Source organism: Panthera leo, chromosome C2 (genome assembly GCF_018350215.1).
Source record: "Panthera leo isolate Ple1 chromosome C2, P.leo_Ple1_pat1.1, whole genome shotgun sequence".
In the NCBI taxonomy this organism is placed as follows: domain Eukaryota; kingdom Metazoa; phylum Chordata; class Mammalia; order Carnivora; family Felidae; genus Panthera; species Panthera leo.
The window spans coordinates 98,313,462-98,326,451 of NC_056687.1; the positions used below are offsets into that span (position 1 = coordinate 98,313,462).

General features: G+C 38.3%; 1 pseudogene; it reads left to right on the forward strand.

Moving 5' to 3' along the window:
- Positions 1-1,720: 1,720 nt before the first annotated feature.
- On the forward strand, positions 1,721-2,980 carry LOC122198497 (annotated as a pseudogene).
- The last annotated feature ends 10,010 nt before the right edge of the window (positions 2,981-12,990 follow it).

Genomic DNA, 12,990 nt, shown 5'->3' on the forward strand with positions numbered 1-12,990 from the left:
AGACTCTGTGACAGCTCTTGATTAATTTATATTAGAAACCACTGCTTTAGTTCCTTTGGCAGATAGAGATGGCTTGAGGCTTTCTTTAGGCAATGATAAACATCAAATTTGATGCATTTAAATTCTACCATTGTGGCTTCCATTTTAATAGCATATAGGGTGATTTTGTAAATATGTTCTCCAAGAAATCCCCAAAATGATGTTGTTACAACAGATGGTGTGACTCTGCAATATAAGAATTACTACATCTACCAGGAAGAAAATTTGTTTTATCAAATTTCAGTTTGATTAGAACTGATGCAGATTACATGTATGCATTTGAAGAGCCATGGATCTTAAATTTCTTTGTAAAATATTTGGTAAGGAATTAGTTTGGCATAGGTTTCCAAGTTATGAAGAACATTCAATGATTTTTTTTTTTTTGGATTGTACATATTATTTCAGATGGGAAGGAAGCCTTAGGTCCATAGTTACTCTAAAGCAGAGTGGCCAACATCAGTCTCTTATTGATAGGGTCCAAGTCAATTTGGATGATTAATCTAAGAGTTAATAATGAATTTACATTCAATGATATTGATAAACTTTATTCCTAACAGTTTTCTTTTCTCATTAGGAAAATAATGCTGTGTTAGACAGGAGAAATAGATCTAAGAGGATAAAGAGTCATCAAAGTGTCCTGGAGTAGAGGGAAATCTACTCTGATTTAATCCATCCTAAGATTACACAATTTCAGGCAGAATTCAAAGACAAATGTACAAAAGAGGAAAAATACCCGCCTAAAAGCCAATGACTTTATATAACAACCACTATCTGGGACTTTAATGATATATTTTTGCAATCTGGCTATTATATATCCATGCATGGTGGATTAAAAATGGCCACAAATTCTTTGTCACTCTTTCCATTGACGGGTTGACTTGATTGCCCATTCTGAGCTGGCCACTGAGTTCCTTAATTAATAGAATATGGCAGAATAGATGCTGTGCCAGTTACAGGCTTAGATTTATGAAGACTTTACCTTGAAATGACACTCTTGAAACATTTCTTAGATGCTGGACACCACACTGTGAGCACCCAGGTAGAGCCCATGTGAGGGTGCTCTGGTTGATAGGCCAGATGGGCTACTTGTTTTTGCTGGGATCCCGCCTCTACTGCCAGTCATGTGATCAACCATCTCAGGTGGTCCAGCCTAACCAAGCCCGCAGATGACTATAGCCCAGCCCATGTTTCATGACACAGAAACAATCACCCAGCTGAGCACAGCAAGCCCACAGAAATATCAAAGATAAAATTGTTATTGTTTTAAACCATTTATCCTCGAGGTGCTTTATTACACAGCAATAGATAGCCAAAACACTTTCATGTCTGAAAAGAAAGCCCTGATAACTGTGTCTGGACAAAGTGCAGAGAATGGGACCTGAAATTATATTTAGTCCGAATATGAGTACCAGGTGACAAACTCAGCAAGAGCTAAAAACATTTCCAGGAGACTGGCCAGGGCCTAGCATCTGAAACACATGCTATAGCAATATAAGAATGGTTAACATAAAGGAATAAGTACCTCAAATAGTTGGCATTTACCTTTACATTCACCTAACATGCTATCCAGAGACAGTTATACTCCAAGTCTCACATATCCAAAGAAGGTTGTCAGTTTTTAACACTTGGTGTAACGTGCTTGAACGTTGGTTGTATTCCTTGTAAGTCTTTATTAAATAACTGTCATTATTACCATATGACCAATGGAAAAGATTTTGCATCTAGGGGATTTGAAATGTCTGAAGTTCACTTGAATTTAGAGAAGATGATCAAGCAGAAGAGTACAGTGGTAAAAGCTTTAACTGGTGGAATTGCCCACTTATTCAAACAGAATAAGGTTGTTCACATAAATGGATATGGAAAGATAATGGTCAAAAATCAGGTCACCGCTACAAAAGCCAATGGCAGCACTCAAGTTATCGATACCAAGAACATTCTTATAACTACAGGTTCAGAAGTTACTCCTATTCCTGGAATCACGATTGATGAAGATACAATAGTGTCATCTACAGGTGCTTTATCTTTAAAAAATAAGTTCCAGAATAGATGGTTGTCATTGGTGCAGGAGTAATAGGTGTAGAATTGGGTTCAGTTTGGCAAAGACTTGGGGACAGCAGTTGAGTTTTTAGGTCATGTTGGTGGAGTTAAAATTGATATGGAAATATCTAAAAACTTTCAAAGCATCCTTCAAAAACAAGGATTTAAATTTAAATTGAATACAAAAGTTACTGGTGCTACCAAGGTATCAGATGGAAAAAATGATGTTTCTATTAAGGTGCTTCTGGTGGTAAAACTGAAGTTATCACGTGTGATGTGCTCTTGGTTTGCATTGACCAAAGACCCTTTACTAAGAATTTGGGACTAGAAGAGTTTGGAATTGAACTAAAGCCTGGAGGTAGAATTCCAGTCAATGCCAGATTCCAGACTAAAATTCCAAATATCTATGCTATTGGCGATGTGGTTGCTGGTCCAATGCTGGCTCACAAAGTGGAGGATGGAGGCATTATCTGTGTTGAAGGAGTGGCTGGTGGTGCTGTGCACATTGACTACAATTGTGTCCCATCTGTGATTTACATGCACCCCGAAGTTGCTTGGGTTGGAAAATCAGAAGAGCAGTTGAAAGAAGAGGGTATAGAGTACAAAGTTGGGAAGTTCCCCTTTGCTGCCAACAGCAGGGCAAAGACCAATGCCGACACAGACAGCCTGGTGAAGACTCTGGGAGAGAAATCCATGGACAGGGTACGGGGAACACATATTCTCGGGTCAGGTGCTGGTGAAATGATAAATGAAGCTACTCTTGCGTTGGAGTAAGGAGCATCCTGTGAAGATATAGCTAGAGTCTGCCATGCGCACCCGACCTTATCAGAAGCATTTAGAGAAGCAAACTTGGCTGTATCATTTGGCAAATCAATCAACTTTTAAAACAGAAGATTATATTTTTCTGAAATTTCCTGGGAGCTTTCGTAGAGGTCACATTTCTAACAGGAAATTCTCACAGCTCCAAGAATTTCTAGGACTGAATTATGAAAATTTTGGAAGGTTTTAATAGGTTTTGATGGAATGGAAACCATAGCTGAAATTATTCTATTTCATCCATTTTGAATAAATTTAGTATTTTGTTTCAAAAAAATAGATTTTGTATGTTTTATCTCATCCCATCTTCACAGTCCTGTAAAAGGATTATTATTGCCACCTATCTATTGATGAAAGTTTGGTTCTACTTGGCCAAAATTGTTTAAATTGCAAATGATATAACTAATTGAAATAAAATGTTTTATGACTCTAAAGACTATGATCTTTTCTCTATATTACCTAGACATTATACATGTGATCTCCAGAAGTTTGTACGTGAAATGGCAATAGACTCTTGTTTGTGATAAAATGTTAGACTCTTGTTTGTGATAAAAAAAAATAGACTAAAAAAAATTGTTTATCATTAAAGGATTTCAAAGTAAAGTACATAACCAGAAAGTAAGGTAGGTCTAGATGGACCTATTTAGACCTATGCTTTATAAAGTCCATTTTTTTCAAGTGCATACCTGTATAAAATGGACAATATTCTGGAAATATTTGCACCTATTTATAGTTGTTGCTGTGAGATGTGTAATTCAGGGTGATTCAGTGCATGTGTGCATGTGTGTGTGTTTGGAATTCACTTGTTAGTATACTTCAAATTTGTGGTGAAGTAATGGGTGATTTTTATCTCTCTCTCTATATATTTTTTCAATATATGAAATTTATTGTCAAATTGGTTTCCATACAACACCCAGTGCTCATCCCAAAAGGTGCCCTCTTCAATACCCATCACCCACCCTCTCCTCCCTCCTACCCCCCATCAACCCTCATTTGTTCTTAGTTTTTAAGAGTCTCTTATGCTTTGGCTCTCTCCCACTTTAACCTCTTTTTTTTTTTTTCCTTCCCCTCCCCCATGGGTTTCTGTTAAGTTTCTCAGGATCCACATAAGAGTGTATCTATATTTTTTTAGTTTATTTATTTATTTTTTAAATTTTGATATAGAGAGCTCTAGTGGGGAAGGGCAGAGAAAGGGGGAGAGAGAGAATCCCAAGCAGGCTCTGTGCTGGCAGCGTGGATCCCTAAGGCAGGGCTCGGACCCACAAACTGTGAGATCATGACCTGAGCGGAAACCAAGAGTCGGATGCTTAACTGACTGAGCCACCCAGGTGTCCTGGGTAATTTTTATTTTTAAAAATGTTTTATTTTTGAAACCTCTGAAGAGTAGGATACATTCCTTATTGACATTCGTTGGTTTGGGAGACATATATTTTCATATTAACTAGGCGAGTATAAGGAAGACTGTCTAGATGCCAACATGTAGACAGAAATTTTCTCAAGTTGCTGCACAGGAATCTGTTTTCTCTTCTAAAACCTCAGCCTTTTCTATGACTTTCAGTCTTCTGGAATTATGTAATCTGAGACAGGGACTTTGTCTTGCCAGGATTTTTGGCAATTTAATTGGATTCACAACTTGACACTTGCATATCACACAATACCCTATACCAAAAATAATTGAAAAAGAGGCCTTCTTGAATATGTCGTGATTTCTCCAATTGTAGTAATTTTCAACTTCACGACCATTGCTTTAATACATCTCTCAACCCAAAAAAGTACCAATAATCTTTATAAGGTTGAGAGAATAAAGTGTGAAAATCACTGGTAGCCTTTGTCCAAAAAGTTCTTATTTTGTCCTTTATAATTTCAACGAGTTCCTTAACACTCTTTTTGGGGGGAGGTTGCCAAAAATCACCAGCCCTGACCTTAAAATCCTGAGAACATGAAGCACGCATGCTTTGCCTTTTCCACTAGAGCCTTGTTATCTGGAGGCTCTAACCTGGTCCAAGGTGAAGAATCAGGCTTGTTTATTCAGGTCTTCCAATTCAAACAGCTGGGCAGTAAATGAACAAAGGAAAGTGATTGTGTCAGTGAAAGGTCAATCGAAGTTCAGGTCTTCAGAGTCAGCCCACGGAAGAGGAAATGTTTGTGCTCTTAATAGTTTTTGTCACAAATATTGAATGTGTGATTGACTCTCAGGGCTAAAATAAAGAACGTTTATAAATACACTGTGAATTGTTTTCCCGATGCTAGTAACAAAATGATCACGTTTACAAAATGTATTCATCCTTAAGGTTTAGTTTAGGTAGCACAGCCAACCAGAAGAGTGTGGTGCCCGTCTTAAAGTCTTATAAACGTTTTCCTTGTACATAATTCTATTATAGGGCTTTCGTATTTTACAACATCTCTCTACACATCGTCTTTCCCACTGACTTGTAAGGTCTTTTCAAAATGTATCTTTTATAGTATTTATCTTTGTATCTCAGGATCTTACCAGAGGGCTCAGAAGCAGCAGCTATTCAATGAATGTTTTAATAAATGAATCTGTGCATGAATGAACTAAATCTTTCCCAATATCCACTACTTATGTCAAAAAAAAAATCCCTGCATCTCTTCCCCATGCTTTCCCTCCAAGTAACTTCTTTAAAGGTAGTACCATTGATCCCACAGACTTTAGCCACATTGCCTTTAATCTCAGATTTTTTTTTCTCTATTGTGATTGCTTTCCTGTAATCCCAATTTGTTTTCTCCTTTACCTTTGAGGTTAAGTTTGGAAAGTATGTCATTCTGGAGATCCCTGAGATTCAAGAGGGCTACTTGCTATTTTGAGCCGTTCCACCAGTTATTGTGACAGTGGAATATACTGTCGATATTAATTGGTTTCTCTGATAAGTTCCTGTTGTGTAATTCAGTGCAGGAAATGGAAATCGTGAACCAGTTACACATTTTCATAAATATCGACAAATAAAACATGGGACAGTTTTACGCCCAACTCCAACATTCATTTGTATCCTTTGTCACCTGGATTGCAATATCCTTAAGTATATATTTTCCACTATTAGTCTGCTGCAAACTTGGTATGTGGTGGGCTTATTACAGTTTATTATTCAAATGCAAATTGGAGCTGCCAAATTCTGTGTGACTTATAGCTAATCTTCCAAATAGTGTTTGCTTTCATTTTATTAAGTTACTGCACATGTAGTATGTGGGGATTTAGTGTGACAATGGCATACAGAGCTCTGTGTCATCGTGAAAAGGGAGGCGTTTTTTGATTCTGGCCTCTCTGAAAACCTTCACTGTTCATCACCAATGATCGTGACCCAGGATTATCCCAGCCATGCACTCACGTACACACCATCCTCCTGCATTAGTAGAATTGGCTCTGAGGGCTCCAGATGGACCACCAGTATCTCATGAGCTATTCTGCAGGGGGTGGGTTAGGATGATTTTGTGTAGGACAATTCATATGGAACCACCAGTCTGTGATGTCGCTACTCCTTGTCAAAGATAGATTTAATACTATTCCCGCTATTCTGCCAGAAATGTACCTGTTACATTTGCCATCTCACTTGACAAACAAAAATACCTCATTTGACTAAGATTGGTGTCACACACAGTAAGATGACAGGAGAGGGGAAGTTTAAAAAACAAATCAAAACAAAACGGCCGTTTGGGTTTATAATAGCAAAACCTCGCCTATTTTAAGCACTGTTTCCTTTCTGCAAAATAAACAATCGAAACCCTCAAAACCAAGTACATTGAGAGTTGTCACATCTTCCTGAAGAGAAATCCAGTATTCCAGTTAACAGATGATACTTCACCTTCACCTTAGAAATAAACGTATATTTTAAAATTGAATAAGCAAAAGTTTTAAAAGGGAAAAAGTATGGCAAAGTGTCCTAATTCCGAGAAGAAAAAGACAGAGAGACTTCTCATGAACCTCCCTGTTAAGATGATTACTCCTTGTTTATAATGGCTCTTTATAGAGGGAGTAAGTTCCTTTCCCTTCTTTCCTTCCTCTCCTTCCAACAAATAGTTTTAAGCATCTAGTATTAGCATATGGTGGCCACCATGAAACCAATGGTCCCTGGCTTCCTTTTACTTAGAGATTCCTGTATAATTTTTCATGAATCTGGAAGGAACATTTAGGAAACATTAGGAAAATACCACTTATCCATGGCAAAATTGCTATGTTCATATATATTAAAAGTATATATGCACAGAGGATACGGATAAACTATGTCTCACATGGATTTGAAATTTGAAACAAACCTTTGAAATAATGTAATCAGTGATACAAAAGGCTTCCTTTTACTTAGAGATTCCTGTATAATTTTTCATGAATCTGGAAGGAACATTTAGGAAACATTAGGAAAATACCACTTATCCATGGCAAAATTGCTATGTTCATATATATTAAAAGTATATATGCACAGAGGATACGGATAAACTATGTCTCACATGGATTTGAAATTTGAAACAAACCTTTGAAATAATGTAATCAGTGATACAAATGAACAATGGAAATTAAAGCAAAATACCACATTTTACATATATTAAGTTGAAAATTTTACATATATAACATATATATTAGTGGATATGAGATATTATAAAATTGCACTAATTTCTGTTATCGGGGTGGAAAATAAGCAAAAATCTTTTTGGAAAAATGATCAAACTGGTGAAGAAAAATTAAGTGCTCCTTGCTGTAATTCCATGCATTGAAATTTAGCCCAAGTGAAAAAAATCAAAAGAAAAAATGAGTATGTATATCAAGATGTTGAATGGAGTTTTGCTTATCATGCTAAAACATTATAATGTGGTCCAAATGTCCATTAATAAGGAAAGGTTAAGTCAGTTATACTTTAGTTAAATGGAATAATGTACAAATGTAAAATGATTATGGATATGTTTCTGTTTAAAATGTGTACATAGACACTACATAAAAGAATGTGACATCTCGGGATGGCAGGACTATGGATGATTTTAAAAAATGCTTTAATTGCAGTTTTAATACTTTTATGGGTTATATAATAGGCTCACTGTTTTTAATTTAAAAATTTTTTAAGTTTATTTATTTTGAGAAAGAGAGAGCACAAGGGGGGTGGGGAGGAACAGAGACAGAAAGAGAGGAAGAGAGAGAGAGAGTCCCAAGTAAGCTCCGCAATGCCAGTGCAGAGACCAACATGGGTCTTGAACTCATGAACATGAGATCATGACCTGAGCTGAAACCAAGAGTTGGACACTTAACAGACTGAGCCACCCAGCACCACTCACTTTTTATAGTCATAATCAGTCTTGAATATTCAGGGGTCAAACTAATGTGTTTTTTCTTTTTTTCCCATTTTCTTTATTTAAGGTAAAATTTACATCCTGTAAAATTTACCCTTTTTTTTAAGTTTTTTATTTCATCCTTTTGTTGTACAGTTCTGAGTGTTTTTTGTAAACAGCATATGGTCATGAAACCATAACCAAAATCTAGATATAAAACAAAATATTGAAAAAGTTCCAGCCTCTAAAATTGTATGCTTTTGAAAAAAACCAAAACATACAGTCATGAAACCACAATCACAACCCAGATATAGAACAAAATATTGAAAAAGTTCCATCCTCCAAAATTCAACTTACCCCTGATAGTTAACTACTAACTACCGGATCCCCAGCCTTGGTTTTTATTCCCCCATATTTTGCCTCTGAGAGAATGTAACATAAGTGGAATTACAGAATATGTATCTTTTTGACTCTGGCTTATTTCACTAAGCATAATGCTTTTGAGATTTAAAAAGACTGTTGTATGTATCAGTAGTTCTTTCTTACTGCTGATTGGTTTCCTGTTATGTAAATGTACCACCATTATTTTATCTGCTTCCCAGTGGAGGGATATATGGGTTGGTTCCAGTTTGGGACAATCACAAATAAAGTTGCTACATAAGCATTTATGTATAAGTTTTCTTTTTTTGTGTATGTTTTTTAAATGTTTATTTATTTATTTTGAGAAAGAGAAAGAGAGAGAGAGTCATGAGCAGGGGATTGGCAGAGAGAGAGGGAGAGAGAGAATCCCAAGCAGGCTCTACACTTTCAGCACAAAGCCCGGCATTGGGCTTGAACTCATGAACCTTGAGATCATGACCTGAGCAGAAATCAAGAGTCAGATACTGAATCGACTAAGCCACCCAAATGCCCCTTTTGTCATGTATATTGTAATCGAGATAATATTGTTTGCGTGCACGGTACGAAATAATACAAAGAGATCTTGTGTTTCCCCTAATGGTAATGTTTTGCTAAACTATTGTATAGTAGGACGGCCAGTATATTTGCAATGATTCTGGGTCCTATTTGAATCTTTTATTTTAGCAAGCACTTACTCTATTAGGTTTAGCATGCAGGTCTTGGCCTATTGTGGGCTGTGTTTCCAAAGACAGTGTCATCCTTAGAGCCTTGCCATGTTGTTTTGGATTCTTGATTTGCCTGTTGCCACTGGGACTCCTGCTAGTTCCTGCTGGTGCTGCCTGTGGAGGTAGAAGAGCTTTGCCCAGGCCAGGTCACTGGGTGTCTCTGGATAGGCAGAGGGATCTCAGGGCCCTGGGAGTTACCTGGACCTGGCTGTTTGAAATGTAACTGGTGCCCTTTTGACACTTCTGCCTTCCTACCCCCTTATTTATAGGTTTTTGTGTGAAGACAGGTTTTCATTTCACTTGGGTAAATATATACCAAGGAGTAAGATTTCCTGGTCATATGGCAAATATATGTTTAGTTTCATAAGAAACTAAAAAAATGCTTTCGAAAGTGGTATACTATTATCTGACCAGAAATCTATGAGAGTTCTAGTGGGTCTGCCCCCTCACCAGCACTTCTTATTTTTTTTAGTTGAACCATCACAAGGATAGTGGTATCTCATTTTGTTTTTAATTTGTACTTCCCTATTTCCTAATGATATTAAGTATCATTTAGATGATGTGCTTGTTTTACATCCTTCTACATTTTTTGGTAAAATTCCTTTTCAAGTCTTTTACCCATTTCTTATAATTCTATTCTTATTTGCTTTTGAGAGTTCTTAATATAATTTGGATATAAGCCCTCTATCAATGGCTTGCAAATACTTCCTCTATTTTATGGCTTGTCTTTTCACTATTTAACCTTGTCTTTTGAAAAGCTGATGTTTTAAGTTTTGATGAAGTCTAAATCTATCAATCTGTTCTTTAATGGATCATTTTTATGATCAAGTTGCATTTAATTTTTATATAAGGCAAGATGCATGAGTGAAGGTTCCTTATTGTTTTGCTTATGGATATCCAATTTTTCTAGCACCATTTGTTGGAAAGACTATTCTTTACTCATTGAATCTCCTTCCATGTTTACTGAAAATCAATTGAACATGCAGTTGAGCTTTGAACAATATGGGTTTGAACTTGCGCGCATTCACGTGTAGTCAGATCCCCCCACTCAGCCCTGCAAAAAGCTTTATTGTTTCCAGTTGGTCCACAGCTTTTAAGAAGACTCCAAGGTGGTTAAACAGCGGCCTAGTAGCTGAAGGGAGAGGTTCAGGCAGCAGTCCTGACGTCAGGGGGATGTCTGAGGGAATTCTCAACAGACTCTGTGTTCTGGAGGCTCCTACTCAAGCTTGAGAGTGAGCCTAACTTGCCCAGCCTAGCCTGGCGGCCAGCCTGCAGAATTCGTCACGTGGTCGCCATCTTCCTGGTGAGTTTCACCTGTTCCTCCCGGAAGTGGTTCTCTAGGAACTCATACGGCGCAGGCAGAGCCTACGGCAAGCAGATACAAAAGGGTCCACTTCAGGTCTTTCCCCAGCGCCGAGGCAGCTTCTCAAGTGTCCAGTTTTACTCCCCTCACCCTGGGATGGCTCTGCACGTCCTGGAAGAGCATGCTGCCGCCGCGCTGGTTTTGCATCTTCCAGAGACGCTTGGGAGCCCTTGCGCTTCGGCAACCCGCAGAAGTGTGCCATGCCTTCGAGAGCCACGTCAACGTCCTGGTGGAAATAGAAGCTCAGAGAAAGGTAAGTGTAGAGGCCTGCAGATGCATGTTGATCAAGTGGTTGACGGCAGCTTCCACCTGACAGGAATAATTCTGAGGAATCTGGGAGTTTATGGTTGATTGGCATTAGAAGCTAAGCTAAAGAAAACAAAACCGTGTTGGTTGGTCCCGGAAGCAGAGGGTGGCTGAGACAATGGCTTCCAAGGTTGCAACGGGAAAAGAAATTGCAAGAAGGGGCATTCCTCCATTCTAAACACTTTTGAAGCAAGTGATAGATCTTGGGGATCCCCAGGCACCCTGCCTATATGAGTATTTTTTACAGCAGAGTACTGTAAATATATTTTCTCAACATTGTTTTTCTCTAGCTTTATTGTAAGAATAGAGCATTTAATACATATAACATACAAAATGTGTGCCACTAGACTGTTTTATGTTGTTGGTAAGGCTTCCTCATCAACATTAGGCTATTTGTAGTTAAGCTTTGGGGAGTTATAGGTGGAGGGATGTTATACTTGGAGGGATGCCTATAACTCAGAAGTTATAAGTGGAGGGATGCCTTGGTGGCTCAGTCAGTTGAGCGTCGGACTCCTGATTTTGGCTCAGGTCATGATCCCAGAGTCATGGGATCCAGCCCCTCGTAGGCTCCTTGGTGAGCATGGAACCTGCTTAAGATTCTGTCTCTCTTTCCCTCTGCCCTTCTACCCTGCTCACACTCACTTTCTATCTGTAAAATAAAAAAAAAAAAAAAAAAGTAATAGGTGGATTTTCCACTACCTGGGGATTGGCACCCCTAACTCCCACACCCACCTCCTCCCCTCCATATTGGGCAAGGATCCCCTGTATATGTGCCGGTGTGTTTCATTTTCTGAACCCTCCATCCAGTCCCATTGGGCCGCCGGGTCTATCCTTTCTCCAGCCCTGAACTGTCTTGGCTACTGCTTTGTTTGTAGATATCAGTTACTGTGAACCTCAAACTTGGTTCTCCTTTTCCAAAATTCTTTTAGCTAATTCAATTCACTTATTTTCTCATAAAAAACTTAAGATTACCTTGTGGATATATACAAAAAACAAACAAAAAAGATAAGAAGTAACAACAACCCTGCTGAGATAGCTAATGGTGTGGGCCTCAGCAGGCAGCTCCAGGTGTAAATTATTTTTCTGTTCCCTTCCCCCAGCTGTAGTTCTTTAAAGTACTTGAAAGGCAACAATCTTTTGCTGCCCTAACCCCAGATGCTTAAGCCTTTTTTTCTGTGGGAGGGGTAGATGAGAAGCGTGTGGGCAGGGCTTTGTGCTTTGCCACAGCTGTTTACCTCTCTGCCACTTGGACGGGAATGGAGGTTCTCTTGGGCCTCATGTCCTGACCCAGTCTTTTTCTGTGGAGCTCGGGTAGGGTTTTTGAAGAATGGGTGAGGAGTTCTGAATGCAGCTTGTGTCTGTGGTTCCCAGGGATTCTGTATTCTCATTCCTGTCCTCACTTGGAATTTAGAAATGGATTAAAAATTTTACCTGAATTTGGCCTATTGTCCTGTGGCAACAGGCAGATTCTCCCCCTGGGTATGCAAGTTCTTGTATCCTTTTTCGTCTTGGAGACTGCTTTTCTCCTTACTTTTCAGGTCAGTGATTGGCTCTGAGACCTTATCTCTCTCATGGGTTCAAGAAAGTTTTGAATTTGTTGATTGCCTGGCATTTGTGGTTGTTTTGGTTGTAATGGTGAAGCAACGTGCTTCCCAGCTTTCTGTGTTTTAAACAGAAATCACAAGTTTCTCTGGTTTCTTCTAGGGTGTGGCAAAATGTTTGAGTAGGATTCCAACTTTCACTTGAATGTGATTTTTGGATTAAGCTGTCTAGCCAAACTGACAGGTTTGAATCCTGGGCAAAATCATAGCCCGAAACACTTCATCTGTAACAATAAGGGTAAGAGCGAGTTATATCTGGTCAAGTTGCATCGGTCAGTTGTGCATAAATATATATATACACACACATATATATATGTATAAATTTTTTTTTTTTGGAAAGAAAAAATAAAACCACCTTTATTCACAGATAGTGTGGTTGTGTATGCTGATAATCCCGAAGAATCTACAAAAACTCTCTGAAACTAATAGGGGAGTT